The sequence below is a fragment of the Numida meleagris genome, chromosome 4 (genome assembly GCF_002078875.1).
Source record: "Numida meleagris isolate 19003 breed g44 Domestic line chromosome 4, NumMel1.0, whole genome shotgun sequence".
Lineage (NCBI taxonomy): Eukaryota > Metazoa > Chordata > Aves > Galliformes > Numididae > Numida > Numida meleagris.
The window spans coordinates 93,643,509-93,671,297 of NC_034412.1; positions in this window are offsets into that span (position 1 = coordinate 93,643,509).

A 27,789-nucleotide genomic window follows, 5' to 3' on the forward strand; every position below is an offset into this window, starting at 1 on the left:
GGCAATACTACCTACCGAATATTACTGTTTTTCTTGGAACTACCTAGAAATTCGTGAAATGTGGAGGACTGACTTCTCAGAAGAATAACTGGTAAAATGAATTTAGATGGAGGTTTTCACTGCGTACAAGGCTGTCCCAAGGCTTTGTGTTTATTTGAACAAACATACAAATAGGGAGAACACATTACTTGACTAGTGTCTTCACTCTTACTCCCTACATTCCTCATTTTGAAGAAATGTAATGTTGTGACACCACCACCTTCCGTGTATGTTAAAATTAAAAATTCAGTTTATGGTCAAGATGCATGAATAAAAAGAAATATTTACTTCTGTGATCAAACAGCTGCTCGAGAGATTTCACAGAAATTACTTAAGAGCTATTCAGGAGAAAGGAGCCCATTTTCTAAAGAGAAGAATGACAGAAACACTTCCATTGCTATCTTACCTTAACATTCCTATATTCTTTTCTCAATACTTCACCTTGTAGCAGGGATTTTTATTGCAGAATTAGCAGGATTTTAATTAATTTTTTGGAGCCATATGCAAGCTCCCAATTAAATGCATTACCTCCTATCCATATGCTCTTGGTTTTTCTTATTATGTTTGTTTTGATCATTGCCAAGAGAGAAGAAGGTTAAAGTATGCTCCGAGAAGAAGCAAGTGCTGTCAAATTTCTGTTAGCCATGGGTGGGTTATCCGGCTGGCACTAACAAAACGTTGCAGATGCAGGGAAGCTAGCTGAAAGCTGGCAAAGCTTATTAGCTCAGTTGTAGACATGGCCTTATTGTTTCCAGACCTAACTTGAATGTCTCTACACCATTCTCTCAGGATTAGAAGAGATTTGTTAACCCCATCTAATGCTGACCCTGACAGACCTCAGCTAGCTTTGCACAGATCTGTAAGATTTTCCTTTTATACTGAATAGCCCAGCTCTTCATTCTCAAAAGATTTATTACTGTTGCATTAATGCAACTGAGCTGTTTCTTGACCTGAGCTGTCACTATGAGTTATGGGACTCAAGCGATGGGAGATTTATTCCTTGCGTTTTACTGGATATTTGATGCTTTGGAAAGGGAGGACTTCCATTGTCCCACTATGAAAGGACTTTATGTTCACCTGCCTGGAGCCAACTGTTGTAATTTGATGTAGTTTCACTGAAGTCAGTGTTAGGAAAGTAGGTTGCAAGGAAGAAGATTAAATGCCAAATACTTATTTCATAAGATTCTATTCTGATTTTATGTTAATGTCTTAAGAGCTGTGCTCTTTTCAGTGGTGCCCAGCATAAGGTCAAGGGACAACAAGCACAAACTGGAACATAAACTTCCATATGAACATAAGAAAAAACATCCTTACTTTGGGGGTTACAGAGCACTGGAACAGGCTGCCCAGAGAGGTTGCGGACTCTCCTCCCATGGAGATATTCAAAATCCACCCAAATGTTTTCCTGTGTAATCTACTCTAGGGAAACTGCTTTTGGGGGGTAGGCTGGGGGAGCTCCAGAGTTCCCTTCCAACCCCTATGGTTCTGTGATTGTGATTACTGCTTTTCTAAAAAGATGTCTTCTATCTATTTACTGGGAGGAAAAAAAAAAAAGTGAAGAGCAATTCCTATAAACATATATGAAATCACTGATTTTTATACAATTTCATTTTGAATAAACTTTAAAAAAGGATAAAATAAATGGCACTGAATTCAATTAATGTTACCTAGCTTTTCTCCTTTATGTCTTTTAAAACTCAGATGTCTGTTTTAATGAAATATTTCTGCTAAGCATACTATTTTTTATTTGGTATGGTACTGACTTACATTGTTACTTTTCCAAGAAAATAATCCATTCATTATTTTGGCATAATGCACCTGTCCTATGTTGCTTTTTGAAAGTATTAATTTAGTCTTGCAGATTTTTTTCAATAAAGTTGTTTTTTTTTTTGATACATTATACACTTCACCTGAGGGAAAAATGAGCAAACACTGAACCAGTAAACTAAACCAGACTTTTTAAACACCTCTGGTAATTACTAGTGTCTGTCACAGAAAATAAATATGCTGAAGCACGCAATTTGGCAGTTCTCCTTCAATATTAAGAGTAAAGAAAAAAAATGTTAATACAAAGTCAATGTCAATATGAAACTGCAGAGAGAATTTTCTGTTTAAAACATTTCATTTCTTTGTCATTTGCAAAATCCCAACACATCAGCTGCACAAGAGACTGACATATACTGCACACAATACTGAAGTGTAAGATGTAAAGAAATAGCAATTACTTTGTTATCCCCAAAGCAGTTAGGTAAGAACAGTGGAAGGAAAGAAGGAATAAATGGATAAGGCTTTTGGTATTAGCTTGGGGACTTTCACCTTCCATTTTGTTGCACTGTGTAAATAAACCCAAAGGTAGTCTCATCTTTCAGTGTTGTCATTTCTCAAAGTTATATTCTTTGTGAACCCACAGAGCTGAGACAAAATAAGCAATATATGACAGTCTCCTAATACAGACTACTAACAAGCTCCTGTTCAGTGCAGCAATGGTGAATCTATGAAATAACTAATTTAATACCACAGTTCTTAGGTTGATACTGTCTGAGTATGTTGAAACAGTCAATCTACAGTTATAACAATCAGAGAAGACAAAAAGCAGATAGTTCTAGACTGGCACCATCTTGATGAGTACAGGAGCGATGTCTGCTTCAGGAAGAGCTCAGGACAGGAAAGAAGCAAGCTGCACTACAAAGAAGAAATGGCAATCAATTTTGAGCTCCGCCAAAAGAGATGAATTCAAGACTGAACTGCAATGAAGATAACTATCTCACAGCTGTAACATCTACATGCGAATATTCTCAAGCCAGTTTAAACATTATTCAGCCTTTCATTCATTAACGCTCAGAAGTAATAAAGGTTGTAACTCATCCAAGGGCTCAATACCAAGTAGGCAATCTGATATAACGAATACTTCAGCTCCAACAGACCTAAAAGATGGATAAAAATTGAGTGCTGCTAACAGTGCACACCAGGTTAACTTTATAATGCTTAATAGCATCCCCAATTGCAATTGTGTCAGAAAGAATGGAGAGCAAGAAGAACCGAACCACTGGGAATTCATGAACTGATTGCCCCTTGCAGTAGAGGAAAATCTATTTGCAGAAACAAATTGACCTTGCCAGCTAGATACAGACACAGATGCTAAATGATGCAACCTGGCTCCAAATCTGCTGAATCACATGTAGTTACCGCTGCAGCGAAGAAAATGGTGGAGGCTATTTTTACTAGAGAAAGGATCTTTTTGATTAAACAGAGGTATTTCTATTGAATACTCAACAGATAGCTAATGTAAATAATAGGCACATAAAAAGACTATAATTTATTCTCTATGTATTTTATGCTTTCATAAGTTTATACATTCCCAGTGTCATGTTGTCATGTTTGTAGCAAAACACAAATCTCTACACACTCCCTTCTCACTGTACCAAAAGAACAATTCAAGCTGTTGACCCTCACATGTGAAAAAGCAGGAGGAAACACAAAACTCATATTTCAGGTTTTTAGAGCATTTTCTTACAAAGTGAATAAATCTGTTTTTAAAAAAGGCCCACTGTTACAACATGATCCATTTTATGGCATTTAAAAATTTCTACAGAATGTCTTCATTTTTTGGTAATGAACCGAGGTTTCTGTGGAACGTACAGGTTTACATGAGCTCAAGGAGAGTCTGGAAACAGTTCATGGAAGAGAAGTACCTTGAAAATTGATAAAAGAAAAGCCAGAGGTATTTTCCATGTGAGAACCTAAGACTGGAAGGACACTCATAGAACATTTAGTGTGTACTTGTCCTTTTCTATTGCTCTTATGTAGCACTACTTTTTAGACACTACTGCAAACAGGATTCTGCTTTAGAAAAGCTTTTTTTTTTAGCAAAAACTCATTCTATGTATCAGGAAAATTCCATTTTCAAACATTGGTTTATGCTGGTCTAGAGAAAAAGAAGCTCCTTAAACGTGATGCATTTTAGAAGTCAAATTTAGAATTTAATATTCAACATACAAGGCATTAATATGCATATCTTGTCCACTAACTGTAGGATGTTCTAGAATTTTGCAAATAAGGACTTTCTCAATATACCTCTGGTCTGAAGGTGTCTATATTCAGTGTTTTTCTTTGTTTCAGTACCAAAGACTAAGTTTAAATAAACGCAGTAGTACAAAGCAAAACTCACCTGAATCACAAATTTGGCTGTCTATTGGAGTGTCCTAGATTTCTACTGCGTTTATGAGAGGTCTAAAATTAGTTCAGAAAAACCAACTTGGTTTAGGTATAGTACAGAGAAAAAAGTAATAACAATGCCCACTTGCACCAGCTTGCATTAATTAAGCCTTAAGGTTTACAAGATGCATTGGTAATTGCATTGTTACTGCTTGAAAGTATTAATTTTAGTTCCAAGTTATTAATACATAACAGTACACAATAAACATAATAATGGTACATAAAAATAAAACATAAAAAGCAATAAAACAAAATTAAAAAAGATCATAATCATAATAGTTCTCTATACCTGAAGATACAAACTGAATGTCACTGCCTGCAATGAAGTCACAGTGATGCCTTCAAAGCTGACTCTCTAAAAACGAGCTGTCTTGGATACAAATACCAGCCTGGCTGGAACCATATGCAATTAGTTTTGACTTCAAAATCCACTCAGGAAACTCAACAAACATAAAAAATTCAGTAAACAGTTTCACCTTAGCTGCGCTCATATGTTATCTACTCTATTCATTCAAAGTAGTTAACGTGGCTGCAGATGCAGAACAGATATAATCTAAACAGAACTGGATAGAACAGAGAAGAGCAGCAGTACAAGAAAATAATCAAACATTCCCAATTAGTGACAAATAGTGGCATCTACGTAATCACTGCAGCTTATGTTTGAGGATTTCTCTGAAGAGCATAAGGTGATTTTAAAAGACAACTATGTGTTAGTAAATGTTGTTACTACCTCTGATAAGCACCCACTGAAGTCTCTAGAGACTGTAAAAATCAAAGGGGGTCAAGTTTCAGGGGGATTGCTCTCTTTTTCCGGGCAGCTAGTTAAATAGATGCACCACCCCATTGTCCTCACAGTACATTGCTTGAAATATCTTAATGTTGCTTTTCTAAAAGGAAAATGGAAAATGACAAAATCATATCAATAATATAATGAGTTATGTTTGTAAATCTCCTTCTTGCCAAGTGATCCAGGGCACTATGCAGACAATTAAAGTCAAATTATAATCACACAAACTGTTATGAATGCATGTTATTAGCTAATTAGGGGAAAAATTCTAACCCCTCCCAATTAGACCCAAAATAAACAAATGTGGCATTATTAAAAGAGTAGAGCAAAACAAGTTATCTTAGTGCCATTTCAGGAAGTATGAAGATATTTTAATTATTTTGATTATTTGTTTAGCTTTTATTTTGTTCAGTGTTATGCTGTTGTTTTAGTGTTTTTCTTTTTTAAATACATGAGACAGGATTTTCAGAAAATTCCTGATGTATCAAAATCTCACAAAACATTTGCCTGAAACTTACTAAGGGGTACAGACTTCGCAAGTCTTGAAATTTGAGTTGTGGAGGCAGTTTACTCTGCTTTCTAGTGAACAGAGTTCTGTTCTGAGAAGAGATTGATCTTCATTTGAAACTCCTCCAGAAAAAAAAGGTGAGAATCTCCAATCACATCTTCTATTCATTTTCACATATAGTCATGCTATTCACACAGTGTTATTTGGAAAGAGAATGTCCAGCATTTCATACTGGGAAGAGCTTTGCATTTCTCATGTGTGTTAGATAAACACTAAGCACGTTTAGTGAGGCCTCAAATTTAGGCAGAATGAGAGAGATACTTTTCTGCTAAGTTTAGATAATGACAACATCAGCGTCTAGCTCTGAGCTTGTCAAAAGGGATTTTTCCATTGTCAGGAAGAAAAAGGGTCTCATGCCCTCATTTCATCTGCTCTACTTAAGAAAATAAGTCCCAAGGAATTAATTATCTTCGATGACATAAAACCAAAAACTGTATTTTAGTCCACTTCTGAAACAGACCAGCTGCATTTTAAGTAGCATAACAGGCCCAACAAAAGCTAATTTATCTGTGAAATCCATGGTCAGCTGTAGAGTAGAATGGATTAGTTCAGTTAAGAAAAGGTTGAAAGCAGCATCAGGTGGTTACTTACTAGGTCTGTGACTAAACCCACATAAATTAAAACTTCACCCTTTCTGACCAAGTTTACCTACATTGTCCCTAAATATTTACAGTGATGAAAAATAAGCAAGTGTTTCAAGTTATCTACAAGCTACCTCATGATCCTTATCAAGAGCCATTAGAAGAGTTTTCCTACAGTTCATCGTCCATCTTCACAGATAGATTAAAAATTGATGGCCTTAAATTCTGTGGTCATGGAAAAGTGTTCATTTCCTAGTGCGTTGCAACTATTCTATGTATTTTAATACTGTTACCATGTATTCATTTGACCTTGCTTGCCGTTTTGGAACAGGAAACTTTATTAAGCACAAATTGAGATATTTTGACTTTGCTAAAAACATGAAAAAGAAAGCAGACTTTAAATGCTTTCACTGCCTTTAAGGCATGAGCCTTTCAAAAAATTTTGTTTTGTTTTCCTTCAGCTGAATGGATTTTATTAATGCTAATTTGATATTCTTAAAATGCTTCACTCACTCTTCTTTGAAATAATAAAGTCAGTTTAGAACTGCTGTTCATAGCAAAATTTTATTTTCTTTTCCTTAAATCAAAGCAAGATAAACACAAAACTATGTGCTGTTGTGGTAAAGAAGAAAGATTTGAAAGAAATTTCTATCTCCGGTATTATCTTTCACACGATTGTGTGAAATTTGTTGAAGTAATTTTTTTGTTTGGTTGATTTGTTTCGGGTTGGTTTTTTTTTGGCTGTTCACAATGAAAGCCCTCCGAAACTGTTGTTCAGCAATCGTACCATAACTGTTAAATACCAGACCTCAAATATCTACATGAAGTGGGAAGAAGAGAATCAGCAGTGGATTGCCTGGTGACACTGAACACACAATGGCTGCTGAGGGCTGATGGCTTCATTACATTGCACGCATTCGGCAGTGTACAGACTGTAGCAATGCACATTTGATCCTTTGGTGGGGCACAATGCTATTTCAAATCGGCCCTTGCTTGGAAGCATGATGTTCCTCCATCATTTCTTTAGGTAGCTTAATGAATACAGCCCCATGTGGAGTAAATAAATATATTAAGCTCTGTTCACCAAAGTGGCTTAAGTTTATGTGCTTTACTTCATAATTGGGGTAGCCTAAGAGCATACACAGGATCAGTAACAGCGAGCAAAGTAACAAATGGTTTTGCAAGTATGCCAATTCCTTGGCAATCATTAAAAATACCTTTATTTAATGCCAGTTACCACCATAAGCATCATCATTAATGAAAATCTGTTCTTAGAATATAATTTCTTCCATTTGATTTATCCTGAGTCTCACAAGAACACAGGAAGGCATGAAGGTAAGGGGGAAGAAAGATGGCAGCTCCCTTTTAAATACAACTTATTTCAGATAAATAGCTTGTGCCCTCACCGTTTCAATATTAAACTTCACTTCAACTTGCAATCAAGCCCAAGTGGAGAGAAGTAACTAAAGCCAAAAGAAACAGAAAGAAAACATTCTGAATAGCAGTTCTTTTTCTTCTCCATTTTCAGCCCCTTTCTTTCTGGATGAAATTGATTTCATTTTCTGAGATCACGTTGTAATTTCAGGCTGTAAGTAATTTCTATTCTTTGTGTTAGAACACAGAGATTGCTGGTTATACCTGTTTTCTTGCTTTCACCTTCTGCAAAACATAAGGCTTGCAGGAGTACTGTTATTTATAGAGAGACTAAAAAGAAAGGAAGAGAGAGAGCCCACATACAAGTGATTTAAAATCAAATGTGTTGTGTATTCCAGCTTAGAGGGAGAAGTTAGTTTTTTTTTTTTCCACTTGGGTAACAAGTATTATTTCTGTATTAACCTTCCCTTCAAAATAAGAAGGGAAATTAACAGTAGTCCAGCCCTGATGAATAAAGGGTTTGAAACAGAATTTGGGGGAGAGTGGTGGAGAGAGGGTGGGATAAGAAGCACCTTTACAAATAAGATTCAAATAAGAAGTCAGGATGCCCTTGATCTGAGGAAATGCATTTGAGGTACCTGTCATAGCTGAAGGAAATGAGATTATTACTATATACCACTCAGATTCAAAACTAATCACAGGTCAAATAGCAAGAAAAAAAGCCTCCATTAACAATCCTAATGTAAAGCGCATTACTTCACAGTGAAATAAGCAGCAAGGAGGGCAATTGGCCAGGACTTTCTTTAAGGAAAAAGCACAATGTCTGGTCTTTTTCCTTTTCACTATTTTGTGCTTTTCACTGCAAATCTTGAACTGTGAGGACCATACAGTCCCACATATAAGACTCCTTGAGACATTCAAGGTCAGGCTGGACAGGACTCTGAGCACCTGATCAAACTATAGGTGTCCCTGTTCATTGCAGGGGGTTGGACAAGACGGCCTTTAGGGGTTCCTTCCAACTCAAATGATTCTGTGATTCTATGATATAATCTTCTTGCCCCATCATTATGAGTAGGAATGATGATAGCTGTGCCTGCCCTTATTTGTTGGCTTGAGGTAGAATAATAGGAAACATTTCTTCTCCAAATGAGTCATCAGGCATTGGAACAAGCTGCCCAGGGAAGTGGTAGAGTCACCATCCCTGGAGGTGTTGAAGAAAAGGGTAGATGTGGGACTTAGTCCTGCCAATGACTGATCTAAACCATGTTTCTAAATGATCTTAGTGGTCTACTCAAACTCTAATGATTCTGTGATCCTTCTTTTAGGCAATTATATGTGAGCAAGGAGGATCCCAGCTCTTGGCTGGAGGGCTCCCTCCGCAGCATTTTGAAGTCTACAGGTATAAACAAACTCAATTGCACATATTGCTCCCTTGGACTCCTCTTTGTTCTACTGGTGAAGTAATTAAACACAAATGGACGCAAATTCAGCTGTACACGCTGTGTGTTAGCCATCAACCAAGACTACTTATAGATTTTGCCCTAGTGATATCTAAATCCACACTGAGAATTGTTGGCATTATAAATTAAGAGAATGCCTTATGTTACATAAATTTCCCATCATGTGGCATGATGTACAGCTCATTTTGCGTTTTCTGAACAAACCCACTGATGTCAGTGAATCTAACTATGTGAGAAAGACTGCAAGAGGGATTACTCCTTTGAAACTGAATTCAGTGTTAGACACTCAGAGCCTCCGTAATGAGTTTAATAGAGAACGATTCCTCATTTTAACAATTTATAGGATAGTTAAAAAAGCAATTTTAGAAAGATTTTCTAAAAAATACTATAGTATTTTTTAGAGTCATTTCTATGAAATTCGATATTTCCACTTCTATAATTTATGTTGCTCTTCAGTTTTGTAGTACTTTATTGTTTTACTAAATACAGGAGGGTTTTCCAGAAAGATCTTTACTTTGAATATATTTAATTTTGGAAGAATTATTTTTAAAAAAGCACAATGGAATTGGTGGTATCATAAAATTTGCAGTTAAAAGTTGAAATACTTGATAGGCTTCCTCAGCCATACATTGCTGATTAGCAACTTCTGATTCAGTTGTTGATAGACTTGCAGTAACTATGCACACACCAAAATTAATAGTAGTCGTTATAAGAAAAAAGGTCTCCATTACATTTGATTCACTTGGGATAGCACAAGGTAAGCTCTGTGTAGCCTATTGTATGTCATGCCTCATCATCTTAGATGAATGGCCAAGACCTCTGGAAAGCATATGGCTTAAACAAATTGAGAGAATCTGGAGCTGTTTACTAATGAGGAAAAAACAAGCAAACAAAAACAAACATATTAGTCCATCAGTAAGTAAAGGGCACTGTATGACAGGAATAAAATAAACAGATAAATCAGTAAAATCCAGTAATCCTGCCAAATAAGCCAAACTCTGTGACAATTAAATGTAGTTTACTTTGACTCGAATAACATCACATCCTTTTAGGGAAGAAAAACACTATATAAAATTTTCTGTTCAATCATGGTTGTTTAAAACACTTGAATTAGCAAACCATAGATGATATTTAAGGAGAGGTAAAAGTAATTTGGCAGCAAGATTAAGAGTTGTTAGGGTTTGCAGCATTCTCATACTTACATTCTCATACTCTTAAAAGATTAAGGCCAGAAACATTCACTATAATCATCCAATCTAAGGTCCTCACAGCTTGTTAATTAGGCTTCTGCAAAAGCAGCATACTGACACTTTTTGACACAACAAGGCACTGGTCTGAGCTGTTCAGTGAATTCCAACCTCCACAAAATAAATCACCTCCTATTTAGACTGTTCACCAAACTAACACAGCAAGGAACAAAAAAAATATTGTTTTAGGAATAAAAGTCTCATACTAGTACTAGAAGTAAATTAGGAGTCAAATCAAGCTCTGATCCCGTAAAAATAGTCAAGCATCTGTTTTAAGATCATGTTGCATCATCTTCTGTTAGCAAAGCAGCATATGAATTTGTACAAGCTTTATGAATTGACACTAGCTTTTCTTCATAAGTCTTCTGGGTAATAAAATACTTTTTTTGGATGAAATGTCATAAGACAATATATTTTTGAGAGATACCTTATTCTCACTTCAAAGCAGAGCCATCCAATTCAAGAACTCAGAGACCCAGTACAGTATCATGCCTCCATGTTGTGCCTGAGAGCTTTTTACTATGGACTTGACTAAAAGCATATTGAATGCACTACTGATACATTATTTTGACATCTGCTCTCTAATATTTGTAGGGGTAAAACAAGATTAATATTACTAAGCATAAGCTTAGTGATATTTGTCTTCATCATCTGAAGTGTTTTTTTGTTTACCTTCAGCTGCCAACTTTGATTTGATAATAGCAGGGTGACTGAGAAAAGTTCAGCTTTGTTTTCATTAATGTACAGAAATTTGTTATTTGGAATCTCAGCAGTCTTACTGGCTTATCACAGAATCATAGATGCTTAGAATCACCCAGGTTGGATAAGACTTCCAAGACCATTTTGTCCAACCATCCATGTACCACCAGTATTTCCCCACTAAACCATGTCACTTAGTACATCTAAGTGCTTCTTGAATTCCTCCAAGCTGAGGACTGTGACTTCACTACCTCCCCTGGGCAGCCTGTTGCAGCACCTGACCACTCTTTCGGAAAATAAATGTTTCCTAATGTCTAATCAGAACCTCCCCCGGCACAACGTGAGACCATTACCTCTAGTTCTATTATCCCCACTAAAACAGTTTTTCCTGTGTATAAGTGCTTTCAGAAATGCAATTATGCCAGATTATACCCATTCTTCTTCAACACTGAGATGGTTTCCTGAGATTTCAAGTAGCAGAGTTAAAAAAAGAACTGCTTTGATGTTCCAAAAACTTGACAAAACCAGCCAATCAGAAATACAGGTATTAATCTTTGATCTGCTATCTTGTTGCTGTACATAGCTCTGTGGGACTGTAATAAGGTCAAACTTCCCAAGACATCATTTCCCATTTGAGATCAACACGGTAAAAAGTATCTGGGAGAAGACATCCTTAAGAAAGATGTTAGATGGTCACAGAAAGCAGTTATATCTCTAGACAATCACACACTTCCACAATCCTAAGCAGATCCTGATATTCTTAACTGATTTTGTGAGAAATTAGAAAGACATGGACTTCACAGGAAATGGGAAATGAAATCTGAAGTCGTGTTTAGTCTGAGCCACAGCTTCCATACCCTAAATTAAAATTTTTGCAGTAGCAATAATGCCCACTTTAAAAAAGAAATAAAAGCAAAACAGACAAATGAAAATACACAGATATTCTTTTATCCATATAGAAAAGTTGACATTTTTTCCATGAGAGTGTCAGCAAAAGACAAAATTAGCTAGAATTACTTATGCAAGGAATTGCTGACACAGAAAACAAGTCAGGGAATATACATGATAGATCCTGAAATAAAGTTTTGCATCAGATTTACAAATAATTGCTGATTATGAATAATGTCTTCTCATCTAGAGAGTAGAATTTCTAACAGCAATTCAGGTTAAGTAACAATACCCAATTTTCTGATTTCTAATAGCTTTTGAGTCATTGCCAGGTCTCAGTTCACTACTCCAAAGCTTTTCAGAGAGTTGGGATCCTGCGTTAGGGATCTCCCTCCCTTGCACTGCACCCAGAGCCTACTTGCTGACAAAACCTTGCAGGAGAACAGCACAAGATTTTAGACTACATCTCTATGTAATGCCTTTCTGGGAAAATAAGATCACTGTTTCTTTTAGACATTGTTCTACTGCCTCAAAACACTAAGAAGAGATAACTATTTGGACACTGCTAAATTACTCACAATACATACATTGCTGTGCAAAAAAAAAAAAGTGACTTGATTCTTTCCTTTGGAAAACTTAGTAAGAATAATTATCTAATTTACAGACACTGCAGAAAATGACTATAATAAATGATGGTCCCTGTTCAGAACAGAATGCATCACACAGCTAACTTAAAATACAGTTAATTGTACAGAATGAGGGGGATAGAGGAGGACAAAAATTAAATGCAATTTACAAAAGAGAAAACATGTTTTAGAGAGACATCTCTAAAATACATCTCTAAATATAGAGCGATGATAGACAAGAAAACTAAGCCTACAGATTTGCATGTCTTTGTCTCTTGAATTCCATGTCCAAACTACACAGCTGGTTCTCATCTCTAGCAGGAAATGTCATTTGTAAACTTTCAGTGCCATCTGAATTGAAGGTCAAACTCATCACAACTGAATTATAATCAGCTTTTATTTCACTTTTTTTAATGTTACTAGATTAGAATAATGAAAGGTAGAAAAATGAGGGGAAATACAGAAGTAATCAAACAGCAACCACACACTTAAAAAATTGATTGTATTGCATATAAATATTTGTTCTTCACAGAACTTCTACATCCTATATCTAGGACAAATATCTGTCCACGTGAATATTCTTCAGACTGACAATATTTTGTCTAGGTTCTATAAAACAAAGATTTGATAAACTGTCTAAAGCTGTGAACTGTTTCAGTAACAATGCCATGCTTGGTAGGTGGTCATTTTCTCACAATTCTGACCATGAGAACAACAACATCACAAATTGACAACTTCGAGAGTTTAAATCTGTTATCAACAGAAAACTAAGACTCCTATGTAGAACAACCAGAGGAGGACTTTAAATAGGAGGTCATCAGGGAAACACCATTGTCATGGATAATGACCTGAAAACTCATCTGGAGTGCTCAGATGTAAAAGTCAGCTAATGCAAAGAGAAATTAAAAGGTATAGCTACAGCTATAATTTTCAGTGAATCTGAGGACTGTTTGTAAGATCAGTAATTTTTATAATAATAATCAAAGAGTATTATATAACTACAACTGCAGCTGTATTTCACTGTATCAACTGTGAAAAGAGATTCTACACATTGAGTGAAATTTCACATCAACACACCTTTGTAATCTGGCTGTGATCACTGGTGCAATTACAGTCTGCACACTCGATAGTTATTACTGAATGAGGCTTAAAAGACAAAAGACAAAACATCACTATGAATCTTCTAAGTACAAGTACTCTTGCATTACTCGACTTATAATTAATTTATCTTCATTTAAATAGTTGTCTTGTTCATACTGATGAGAAACAAAATGAGGAAGGAGAATGGGAGTGAAGAATTTGTGGGATTTTCAGGAAAGTGTTCCAAGTACATGAGTAAAAGAATATTACAGCTTACTCTATACTCATCTTCTTGCTAAAGTATAACTATACAGTGAAATCAGATTCTTTACCATTCTTCCCTTGAGTTAGATGCTATCTGAACTTATCAATGGGTTTGAAGTCTTCAGGCTTTCTCTGAAAAGGCAGTTCACTTAAAATTCCTTATTACATCTTTCAATGATTCTATCCTATTAACACCTCCAAATTGAGATAGGCATTCTGCCTCCAAAACACGGTCTCCTTTTGTGCATTAGCCTGCGTAGAAGGCAAACTGCATGAAAACAGGGTCTCTTTAACACAGTGTACATATTCCTGAAGAGAATGGCATCCTGAAACTACTTCTAAAAAGTGTCTATTTCACTCCATTGACTATAAAAGTAACTAGATTACTTCCAGACATTTCAATTTGGATGTCTGAAGTCAGATGAAACAAAGCCTACTTGCAGTACTTCCATGAACATGAACTTAGCACTTATTTCTGCACACTGTCACTTGCAAAGGATCATACTATTTCGCTCCATAAGATCAGGACTTGTCAAGTATTTTTCTCTTCAATTCTGTCACAAAAAGAAGAGGAAAAACCATGCCTTTCATTTAATCATCAGACAGAAATATCTTTATGTCTTATCTCATCTAGAAGAATTAGGGAATTGATATGCTTTACTGTAAGTCCTCCTACACTTCTTTTTATTACAACATTAATTCTAACACTTTCATTTGGATTAAGCAAAGATATTCTGACAGAATATCAGCATAAAAAAAGGATACAAGACTGTTGGAATTTGGACAGAATTTCACTTTTCTCTATTTTCTATCGCCTTGTGAAAGAAACACGGTACGTAATTTAGCATGTCTATGGATGTTACTTTACATCTTATTGTACAATTGCACTTGATTTGCACCACACCTAATCTTGAAACAAATGAAAATTCAGAACAAATATTTCTATTCCTCTCGACAGTAAGACAAACTACATTGTGAATGGATGATATTGCAAGTTCTGCAAGCATAACAGCTGTAATACTGTGTATCTTGAAGGAAAAAAGAAGAGAACTGTAATCTGCTTCTTTGAGTGACAATAAATTGAGTACAGCAGGTGTAGATATGAGATACTCTGGGAGGGATGAAGGAGTTCCACTTCTTGGGCATTCAGGAGCTGTAAAAGTGCATAGGAGCCACTTAAGAAAAATAGTTAATAAGTCAGAATCTTGAGAGAAGAAAAAGGAATCAGCCTACTATCTTTTCTTTTTTTAAAAAAAAAAAGTGTAGCCAGCATGATTTTTTTTTTTTAACCTGAAAGCAGGCATGTACTCTTTGAAGAGCTGACACCTAGGTTTTCTGAGGAAAAAAAAAGCAAGTACCATATAGAGGGCTACATAACGCCCCCTGAGAGAGGGTGTGATAAAGGAGATTTCAGAAGTGAAATGTTGCATAAATGAGTCCACCCGTCCAGATATTGCTTTGAGTAGTTGAACTAACATCTCCTTCCTCTGACAGACTAAAATTCTTCTAGTGACTGTGAGCATTCATACAAGTAATATTATGCACATCCATGGCAATGGCCAAACACATCTTGCCTACAAAACTGATATTTTCCTGTGTTCCTCAAAGTGCATGGCCTTTATTTTGTACCAAGTGGGCAATCTGCTCATCTTTATGTCAGTGCAGTTCTAGAGAATGTAACATAATACCTTGGAATAGACTGTGCAATGGATCCTTTCCACAGGAATAGTATTGTACAGAGAAGGTAGAAAATAAAGTTCATGATGCCAGAAGAAGGAGGGAAGAAATAAAAATGTATCGTTTCTAGATGGACACAGAAAGGGAAGAAGAGAATTATGTAGTGATGGAATCCCATTCTCAGTTTGGGTGTAGCTAAAGAAATGCATTCTCAGTTGTGGGAGGCAAAGATTGTACTGCAACATGGCCAAAATGCTAAGGTGCTGAGTAAAAATATATACCATCGATTAATGAAGAACTGAAATATAGGATAGTAAAATAAGGAGCTGTCCTGCTTTAGATGGCCTTCTATGACCTCACAAGTTTCATTTCCAATGTTTGCAACTTTGATGTTAAGTTAGTCTTTATATAAAAATTATTTCTTCTTCAAATCATGTCTTCCATCTACAAAAGCATCCCTTGGAGTTAAATAGGATTTGTTTTTTAAGTTTTTTAAAGGAACTCCTTTACCCAAAGGAAAAGGCAACAAAAACAAACAGAACAGGCAACGTGCTTTGGGCTGTCTGTATGTTTGTTCTACTTTATTTCCCATATAAATGCCATCTAGTAATCCCCTGAAGAGTGATACAAGCCAGCCCAGAAGAAAGTGTTCAGATTCTCATTTCTCCAAAACATTCATATCCTTAGGACAGGAAACATTAGCAAATCAAGCTACAAGATAATCAATTTCCCAAGATAAGTAAAAAAAATACTAATATATAGGAGGTGGGGAATTTTGCCCCATGAAGAATAGTTGAATAATAATAATAGTTGAATAGTTGAAGAATACATGTTACAGAATGGAGAGCTACTTTACCTGTTTCAATTCCAAGTCAAATTTATCCCACACAGCTTCTGTTTCTAAAATTTTCTAGCAAAATACAGATGCTGATCTGTTGCAGTGAGTCTACAAGGCCAAATTGGAATTTTTAATGTCACTGAATCATAGGACTGCCAAGACCTTCATGTAAGATTAACTAGAGAATTTCTTCTGGAACATGTAACAAAATGACCATGAAGAAATAAAAAAATTAAATAGATTTTGAGTGCACAAACAAGAATAATACTTTTTGAAGTGGAAGAAACTCAAGAGAAGGCAGAACAGAAATAAAAAACATGAATTCCTCTGTGGCCTTTCAGATGCAGTGTATTTCATTTAAGCTTGATCTCAGTCCAAATTCTTTTCAATGGTTTCTTGAATTGCAATAAAAGTCACCTCTGGTCAGTATGAAAAACTATTTTCTATTTTTACACAGGGCCTAGTTATGTGTCAACTCCAACTTTCTCAGCATTTTCTAATCTCTTCTGTGTTATAGATTATGTATCTCTTCCTGTCCATGTGCCTGACTCCACATCCCACAAGTCTTCTCCTCTAAATTTAGCCTTCTGCTTTCTGAGAAGGGTTAATCTCAGCCTTTCTCCAGAGGGTTGTACCCCTGGGAAGCACAATGCAAATGGTCAAACTACCACCCTGGTAATCAGCCATGACCATTTAAGAGAGCACAATGTATAAACAGTAATTACAAAAAGTTAAACAGATGTATAATTTGTCATGGATACTCTTAAAAAAAAAAACAAAATCAGAGCTTTATTACTTTACACCTTTCCCTAACACATTCAGTAAGCATATGCCTCTGTGCAGAACTCCTGGAAGGCCCTTGTTCCTCACAGTACCAGTATAAAGCCTCTTGCTTTCAGTGGGATTTCAGTTGTGTAAGCCCAAAATTTAACTTGCTTCTAACAGGGATTTACAGTATTACAATGGATGAGAATTTGCCTTGAAAAGCAATTTAGAATAATAAGTGCATTTAGTGCTATATTACTTAGTAGAATAAATAGTATGATTTAACAGAAACAGAGCAGTAAAGAACAGAAAAACAAGCAGCAAGGATAACTTAGTTCAATTAGCCTTTTTAGGAATAATAAAGATGTAAAGCAATGTTCATACCTTAACTCCTTCCAAAGCAATAAAGGATCCTCTGTATCTTCAAGTGCTCAAGGTCCTGAACTAAAAAGCTTTGAGAATTTTGCCCTTAACATCACAGATAAGCCCTACTCACATCAGTTAAAAGCAGCAGAACTGACAGACACTATCTAAAGGAGATAGAACTTTACATGAAGTTGTATATAGCTAAATCTAATTTAAATACATAACCCAAGGAATTGTACACTAAGCACTGTCCTTTTAATCTTTATGACATGGAGCTTAGATCCACCTTTCAGAGAGACTACTCTTAAATTTTACATCCTGATAGCTTTGCGACTGACATGAGAGATGCTCAGTTTGCTCCTTAGACAAATTGATACAGATCTTCACTGAGCCATTTGCACAGTAAGTAAAATATGCAAGGAATAGTACCTGCATCCTCAAAGTTAAAGAAAATAAATTACTAAGCTTTCTGCTTCTACCACTTGTCTGCAAACATCTTTTTCTGAATCTTTTCTGTTGCCCTCTTCTCCCAGTCCATGAAGTCCTAAAAGAAAGGTAGGCACAGCCAGGGATCTGCTTCTGCTCTTCTCGTATCAGTCATTCATACCATAGCTATATCAAAACTTCCCTAGAGAAAGTCATATCCTTACCCCAAGCTACTTACAGTTTAGAAACATCTTTTGACAATTATAGATCATATTTTGCACCTTCCCAAGAAAAGTGGGAAGTGAGTTGAAGGATTAAATATATTTAAGTATAGACTAAGTCAGAAAAAACTAGTGATTAAGAACACCTAAAATAAAGGTAAGACCTTACATGACTGCATGAAACACCATTACAAAAAAAGGCTAGATTTCTAAAACCTTATCATTGATTTCAGCACCCAAGTGAAACAAAACCAGAAAAAGCTATACCACTATATCAAATCCTTCTTGAAAGAGAAGGCTCTTCTACTGATGTCTTTAAATAGTGTTGCCATGACCCTGAGTACACCTGCAGGCTATAATTGCCCTGAGCAGCCTCACCTGGGATCTCCACACATTCACAAGTTCCCTTCAGGCCCAAAACTGTACTTAAGTTGAGTCATTTGGCCTGGATTTTCCTCTCATTTATGTTGCTTGTGTTTTGCTTTTGAGCTTATGAAATTCTTAATTTGCTTTTAGATCTGTTTTGTAATTGTGGACTTGAAGATTTTTTTAAATTTTTTGGTAGTCCTGAAGATTATCGCTAGATTTGTTCTTTAGGTGCTTAAGTATAAGTTTGGTTTCAGATGGGCTAGGTGTGCACAACAAATTTAAAGAACAATGTAAGTATCTGTTGCTGTTTTAGATATTCAAAATCCTTTGTTATGTTATGCATCTTATACATAATGCTGTTGCAGAGCTATGACCAGGTGTCTTGTGAAGCCTTTTTTATAGGACTTTTAGACCCAAAGTAAGAGAGGGAAAGAAGGAAAATACCTTTGATTATATTTTGCTCACTTTTTTTTACAACATATACAAGGAGATTTGGGGAAGTAATCTCAGGCTCTCCAATTAAAGCTTTGTGTTTTTACTTTCTGTATGCCTTCCCAAATAGAGGGAGCTTTAGGTCCTCAGATCATACTCCCACAGGAAACTTAAGTGCTATTTGGCTTGCAAGTTCAAGATCAGTTTACTGCTACTTGAAGTACAGATACTTAAATAAAAGTTCCAATATGTAAACAAGCAAATGTATTTGAAGAGTAAATCTTGTGTGTAAAGAGTAAAGCAGTGTAGTGCTGAAACAACTTACAGTTCCTTAATCTATAGCTACATTAATCAAGTCAAATTTAAAAGGTAAATATATCTAAACATGCCTTTAATTCAAACATACCAGAAAAGTACTACTTATTATAGCAATCTTCCATTAAAAATCAAAATAAAAACAAAGCCAATATTAAACTATAAAAGGAAATGACAGAGAAAAAAGAAATCAGTAAATAACTGCTGTGTTTTGTTTTTTTTTTCCTTTCAAGCTTACTCTGTCTAGTAGCTTCCTCTGTGGTGGGAGATAAGTGGATGGGGGAAAAAATATGGAAATATATTTATTCTATCTGAGGGCAATGTTCCACCATCTTCATATGTTGACTGTCCATACAGCCAGCATGTGAATTGAGCTCAAACATGAAAGTACAAAAGGCTAAGAGTTGATGATAAACTGAGTATACTATTGTCAGTCTTTAAAAAAAAAAAAAAAAAAAAGCAGAAGGGAAAATGCTTTATCTGTCCATTATGTATGTCGTGATCATTCAGTTGCTGTTTGCGCAGCTAACAAGCAGAAACAGCTACAAGCAGAGACATTTTCCCATTCTTCCCTCCAAGATTCAGTTCTACAATTCAGAAGTTCCAAAGGTACAAGAACACATGACCGGTAATCTTTATTTTGTTTGAGATAAACTCAGAAAATCTGATCTAAAGAAGTGCAGAAATATCTTTAAATGTTTAGCCATCTCATGGAGGAAAAAGTGACACTAAGATTCTGGCAGTACTGCCAGGGAACTCAGGACAAATTGAACAAAGGTTCCTTGTCTGCAGTGTCTGGGAAAGACTCAGAAGTCAGGGCAGTGATAGAAAATTTGTGTAATGTGGGTTATAGAATGACTTGAGAATATCTCTTTGCGTAATAATGGGTGCTAAGGACAAACCATGAGGATCCACAGTTTCTTTAGGAAGATCCTTGAACAGCAGCTATGACAACCAGAGATGAGTTTAAATAACACGCTCTCACCTGCCATTTAAAACCTTTCCCCTTGGACTCAGGAAGAAGCAATGACAGAAAAGACAGAGATAATAGAGGAAATGAATGAGTTTGTCCTGGAATTGTGAGACTTATTTTATCAAAAAAGGGGTAAAGCTGACAGTAATATCAATGGCCTTTCCATTCAGGCTTAGATGAGCTTAGAGGTGCAATTTATAACGTTCGTGACAGACTTGAAGAAATCTATTGTTCTTGACAATAGGGCACAAAGCAGTTATTCCTCCACAAATAAAGTGACTCTACTGTTTTTTTGAGGTTTAAAGAACCAACAATTGACCACACCACCTCTGACGAGTCAGCAAGAAATAACCAGTGGCACAACTATTCTATGGAATATTAATTCATTCTAATTTTAGCTATTATTAATGGTTTTCACCCAATGATCCACGATCAGATTTGTCTTGTTTTTTTTCTCATCGGGTTATCCTTTATGACTGCATCATACTCTTGTAGGAAAGGATCAAAATAAATATTTGCTGATTATAGTGCAAGGAATTGACTTGAGTGATTACTAGGCTTTAGGTAAACGGATTATTCCTGATTTACTAGGTATGCATTTACTTTCTGTATTTCCTAGAGCAAACTGGCACTGATGTTCTCTGCAACTTCTGCAGTACCCTACTGGGCAAGTATTTGAACAATGGAATTTTTGCCTTAGTACCTTCTCTCCATTTTTTGAGCTGAAGAGCACAGCATTCATGATATGGAAAGTATTTAAAGAAAATGGAAAGAGATGGGTGGATGAATAATACTGACTTTAATTATAAGACTATTAACATGGGAGGTAATTTAACAATCTAGAATACAATGGACAGGTCACATTCAAAGTAGATTCATTCAGTGCTAATACAAATGTATGCATTAGATCTGAAAAAAGGAAACAATTCCACATTTTCATTCAGTGATACAATAATAGATTTATAAATTATTTTTGGGTATTTCTCAGCCACCTGGCCTTCCTGAATTCCCAAGTGTGGTTCTGACTCTGGATCTCAATAAACAACAACAAAAGAAAACCAACAACCCAACAAAACAAACAAAAATGACCTACATCAGTTGATGTGGTTGCCACAACAGTTCGCAACAGGAATTTTTCACAATAAAATAAGAATTACTAAATGCTAGTGGCTCCTAGGTAGTATGCAGCTTTTAATTAAGTTTGTAATCAATTCAACACCAAGCAAATGATTGCTTAACATCAACTGCATCCTCATAAAATAAGCTGTTATAAAATATAGGTCTAATCCATTTAATCTTTATGGAAGGTACTTGTTCAAGCCAGGAAGAGTAGTGACTAAACTTCAGCAGTTGTTGTTGGATAATGATTAATTGCAAACAACAACAGAACATCTAATGTTTACAGGAATAGCACTGACCTCACACAAAGAAGCTGTAGATAGCTGTTTCCAATATTACTGTAGGATGCAGAAATGCTGGAAGTGAAAATAAAGGCTTTGTCTTCACAAGTTCTCTTCAATGCTGCAAGTGTATTGATAAAAATGTGTTCCATTTTCCATCTGGATTTCTCTTGTGTGTTTAATTTCTAGTCAATTATAATCTAGGATAGATTTTAATACGTAAAATATGTAGTGTAATATAAACCCATTATGGCTGGCCATCAGGAGAACTATCACTCAGTATGTAGTACTGAACATCTAAAGGATGGAAAGAAAGAAGTGGATGATGAAGCTCAATGATGTGGCACATGTTATATATGTTAAAGGACTGGAATCAAGAAACTAACTGTGATTCAATGGACTTATGTGGCAAAACTTTTTCTAGTACTTGTTATCACAGAGACAGTATCTGCTGCATAGTGATGCTAGCGAGACTTCCATTACATGTGAATATGAAATTAGTTATTCATTCAAAGCACAGCTGAACATTTGTGATGGTAACAACTATGTTTTCCCTCATTTTTCCACACACTTTTCAGCAACTCGTCTAGCATCTCCAATACAGTTCTCCTTTCACAACCAAACATCCTTTCTGTGAAGTCAGAAATGTGACCATTATTCTCTTCCTCACATGTAATCTTCTTTTCTGAAAGTTCAAAATTCAGTCAGAAAAGGTATTTCTCATTGGAAAACCGGGTTAGTAAAAGTATTTGAATGAGTTCCTGGATCAAGATCTGTAGATCTGGTATCACTGTTGGTAAGAAAATTGCCATGAAGTTGCCATTCATCAACAACTAAATAATTACAACATGCAAAGTTCTGATTTATGTCAATCCATCTTGAAGAAAGCACTCTGTGAATATACTCTGGTTTTTGAGAGGTAAAAGAAATTACTGTTCAAATATTTCTCGACTAGTTATTACAGTGACTGCTATGAAAAACATGGATCCAGAAAATGTTATATATCTGAGAACTGAAAACACATATTCTCACATATTAGGTTTGATAAATAAATGAAAGCCTTCTCTCCAACACTGGAACAATGAACATCTGGAGACACATATAATACTTCTATGTTTTACTCTCAAAGAAAAAAGTCAATCTAAAAAATATAGCATTATTTAGTGAAATCTGACCATTAACTTGTGTAACTTAGATCTTATTTGATTTAAAAGATTTAAATACGGTGGGCAATGACAGTCATATTCTGTGGAAGCATTCTTTTAGATGACCTGTAGACAGCAGCAGACATCTTGCATGGCTCTTTTTTGCTCATTTACCTTTCTCTTCAACTCACAGGGCCTGGAAGAGGATACATTCTTCTTTCTTTAAAAATGCAGACTCTGGGTAGATCTTTTTTTCCAGAATCTTATTCTTCATTTGGGGGTATATTTATGTTCCTTTATAGCGGAGAAATGCAACTGAAAGACAAGACAAAATTGATTAGCAAAGGACCAATGACAAAAAACTGGAACATAGGAAGTTCCATGCAAATATGTGGAAGAGCTTATTTACAATGAGAGTGACAGATCACTCGAGCAGACTGTCCAGAGAGGTTGCGGAGTCTCCTTTGCGGATACTCAAGACCTGTCTGGATGCCAACCTGTGTGACCTATTGAAGAGAACATGCTTAGCAGGGGGGTTGGACTTGATGATCGCTTGAAATCCCTTCCAACCCCTGCAATTCTGTGATTATTAGCAATAAAAGTCCATCTCATGTTTATGTGAAGTAAGGAATAAGGAGCAGACAGGTTAAGATTTTCCATCAGTACAAATTCAGACTGTGTAATGAGCTTTCCAAATGGTCACTACGTTTATTAATAGTAGAGATAAAAAGACTTCAGCTGCACTGTTTTAGCTAAGCCTAGCCAGATATGTTGAGATACACCTCAGATTCACTGTCAAATTTCCACTATTTGAGAACCGTTCATGGGAAAATAGAATGGGTAGAATACATATTTAAGGAACGGGGGCACATATTTTTATACTATTCTATTTAGTAGCATCCACAGTTACACAGACTACAAGCATCACAAAATCAAAGAGAAAAAAAAGAAGGTATTCTCTTCTCATTTCATGATCCTCACAGACGAATGTGACTTTCCTCAAAGATATCCTCTAAACAGCATTTGATTGCACTCAGTTACTTCAAGGATGCAGTAAACTTTCAAATGAGAGGAAAATATAGTGCTAATTTTTGCAAAGTGTATATCATTGTCCTGGGATGTTTTTCAGCTCTTTATGAAGTAAAATTTTCAAGCAAAAAGCTCTGCAGTATGCCAAGGGAATACTGATCTGGTAACAGAGTTCTGGAACAAATGGAAGTACTGTTCAGAAAAGCAAACAAATTGACGTGGAAGTGCTCAACAACTGGACATCTTCTGTGACTGTGATTTCATCCTGAGGGCTGGTCTAAAATCAAATGAATCCTCTCATACTGATGTAGGGAAGGCTAAAGAAAAGTTGGATATTGTTCACAAATACTGTTTGGAGAATGTGGAACAGCTTCTTGGCTGCTGTGCATGAGCCAAATCCCAAATTAAAATTTCTCATAGAGAGTCCTGCATCCAAGCATTCCACAGAAATCACTCTCATTTGAGCATCTTCACTGAATACTGAGACTTCCTGCCATCTGCCAGCAGTCTCTACAGAAAAAGCATAGAACATTATGTTATTTTTTTTGCCATAGTACCTTATTTCTTAAATTATTGCTTTTTCATGTCAGTGGCCTTTCACTGAAATAAGGACAATCATTTTCCTTTCAAGAATAGGCAAAGTCTTCTAAATTCAAGAAAAGATGTCACAGATTTACAAATCAGCATAAGCATGCAGCGGTAATTCCTGGCACTGAACATGCAATAATACTGTCCCGAGACTAGCCTTTTCTGGCATGATGTGTAGTGTACAAAAGCTCTAATATCTCCTTTATGATGAGGTCAATCTTTCTTTCTCTAAATGAAAAGAAAAAAAAGTGAAGAATATGAGAATGATAATGTACGATTTTGATATTGCAAAGCTCAATGCATCTGACCTGGTAATAGCATATCAAATCATGAAGATGATCTAGAAGGGCTTCATGGAAGACTAAGTTAAATATAACATATTAAAAGTTCTTCAAGAAAAATCATGGACTGAGAACAAACTACAGGAGACTACACAGACGTGGCTATTGCCTGTGAAATCTCTCTTGGATACGTGCTCAGGAAGGATGAAAAAACTATTACTATGGGCCTAAGCTTATAGCTATCTGTAGAAAAGGAAGTTTATGACAACGATATCATCCTTCATACATCCATCAGTTTAATAAATCCAAAGATAAGAAGATGGGTAAGATTTGGAGAAGATTATCATTCTTACTGATGTGGCTTATAGTATTGCTTCCTACTGTACTTTTTTGGATAGTGGATTCTGAAACACTTGTACAATCATCTCCTGTGGAAAAAAAAGGCATAAAAGAACATATTTTATGAGATGTAAAGTAATTTCCCTTTTCACTGCTGTAGGGGCAAAGCAAGAGTCATACACTGATTTTCCTTTATATTAAATAATATTTTTGGTTCAGAATGTTCATGTTATGAGGATGCATGGAGAAAACTGATGCCAGTCAACAGTTGTTTGAAGTCATCATGTTCAATAAGAAATTCTGCAAAGAGCTTTACCCTCCCATCACTTTCAAGTTCCTACTCTGTTGGTATTGATGCATTCATTGCCAGTAGAGTTAGTCCACATTTTCCAGAGCCAAATGGTGTTCCGCTTTTGTACTTTTACTTGGCTCTCTAGAAAATGAGTTGAAAAAAAGACAGAAATATGTTGGAAATTTTCTTGACAGGAGTGTGTGTATGTGTTGTATTTTTAATACCCAAAGGGTTGTGCACACATTCTTTGTTTTCTCCAGCAAGAAAACAAGACAAACAATATTACTTATCTTTGCACACATGAAATAGGAAGCACTCCCCTTCTCAAAGAAAATTTTCAGGGGTTATTTTTCAAATACTTCCCAGAGTCCATTGAGGAGGAGATTATTTTACACAATGATAAAGCCTATTTTCCCTATGAAATGCATCACAAACAAGCCAAGTTTTATTAAAGCCATTGGAACACCACCAAGTACAACTTTGTACCATCTCACCTACAATAATTCAGTAATCAAGAAACTATTTGCAGAGATAATGAAACAGGGAAGAAGGCTGGCAGGCTGGAACTCAAACAGCTCCATATTACTGGTGTACCATTCATCGTAATACAGACCAGTGTGCTAGCTTCCCAGTAAACATCTCACCTTATTTCTGTCATCCTTGGTTGACAGTGTTTGTGGATGAGCACTAGTAATCAGCAGCTGTACTATGGAAAGAGTCCTCTACTCTGATCTCCCCAACTTACCTCGCTCCCTTAACAAATACGGGAAATGAAAGAAGCTTCCAGTAAGAATCAGACAGCTTTTGTTCTAAGACAAGCTAGGAGGTACGGCAGAGACTTAGAATGGGTTTCCAGATACCAATTAATAAATTTGGCAATATAGTTTTACTTTTTTTTTCTTCCAGCATTTGGAATGGAATATAATCCCATCAGATTCTATGGAGATCTTTAAAATCCAACTGAGAATTCATTAGGCTATGACTCAGTTGAATAGATAGGAGTGTTGACTGGAATGAACTCCTGCTTAGCTGACAAGAGCATTTTAAATCATGCATGCCACAAAGCACCTGACCACAGGTTCCTCAAAGAGTTTAAGGTAGCAGTCACATTGCATGTAAGAACTTCACTGTCCTGGTTGCACAAAGCAGTGGCAAGTAAGACTAACTGCAGTTCTGTGCCAGGATTTCTTCAACAATGCCTCAGGTCAATGTGCTCAGAAGAAGGATTAGGAAATAAGTAGGCATGAACTAAGTAAAACTGAATGATACAAAAAAAAACTAAAGTGCAGATCTATTTGAATCCTAGGAGTGTTTTCCAACTAGGAGAAAACAATTATTCATTCTAAACCCTAAGAAGTATTGACTCAAGAGCCAGGCACATATATGGAATGTAAATCATCTAATAATATTGTTTTATTTTTGTTACTATTGCTTTACCCTTAGAAAAACATCTGTTCAGGATAACTGTAAGAGTTCAAAACTCCTTTTTGAATGGCTTAGAGGAAACAGAAGCATGCTGTCAGCCAACAGAGGAATGTAACTCCAGTGAAGACAAAGAATTCGCCACAACGTGATCCAAGAAATACACCAGTACAGAGGAAGGAAAAAGTAAACTCTGCTTTTGGAATACTGATTTGTTTTGAAAATAATTAGACAGATAATTCCATTCACAAAGTTCTCATCTGCTGTCACACAGGGTTTTGACAGGTAAAATACTGAAAGCATTTTGGTCCTTTGTACCTAATGACAATATCCTTTTTACTGTGAAGACTTTGGAGCAGAAGAGAGAACTATGTATTTTATTTGCTTAAAATAATGTATTTGCTAAGACTGACATGTTTTCAGAAAAGCTGACAGCAACATAAAAAATCTATCCCAAATGGTCAGAATGAACTATATTTCTATATGAATAAGAAAATGCAGAAACTAAAGCAGAAAAATCTGGGGATATGGAAGACTGGAATAAGGTAGCTACTGAGTTCATGATCACTGGCCAAAACAAGGTACAATCTCAAATGGTTGTGAACTGCAAAGAGCAGACCTGTCTTTACAAGCAGTCAAGAGATGGTATTTACGACATTTTCCCAAGAGTTCTGACAAATTAATCTGCTCACTAGTATTTCTTTAGTCTTAATTAATTATGTTCTGTGATCTAAACATAGAATGATAATATAGTTAGTCAACTTAGGTAATAAACTATATTTGTCATTTGCAAACTACTGCACAGACAGAACAGGCTAGACTGAGACATTTATGTATTTTCTAAAAGTTAACATGGGGTCACAATAGAAAGACTAGGCCTCAAGCAGATCTCTTCCCATGCAGATCTGAAGAGGGGAATGGAATATGTAGGCTTTGGTCTTCAATGTCTTTTTAAACATTCCTAGGTTCTGAGGCTTTAATGAAGATCACTGGATATTTGTGCAAGCAGCTCAGTCATTACATCATTTGGTACTCCTACACACATAGAACTGTTTATTGAGCTCTTCCATTTTCACTTGTGCT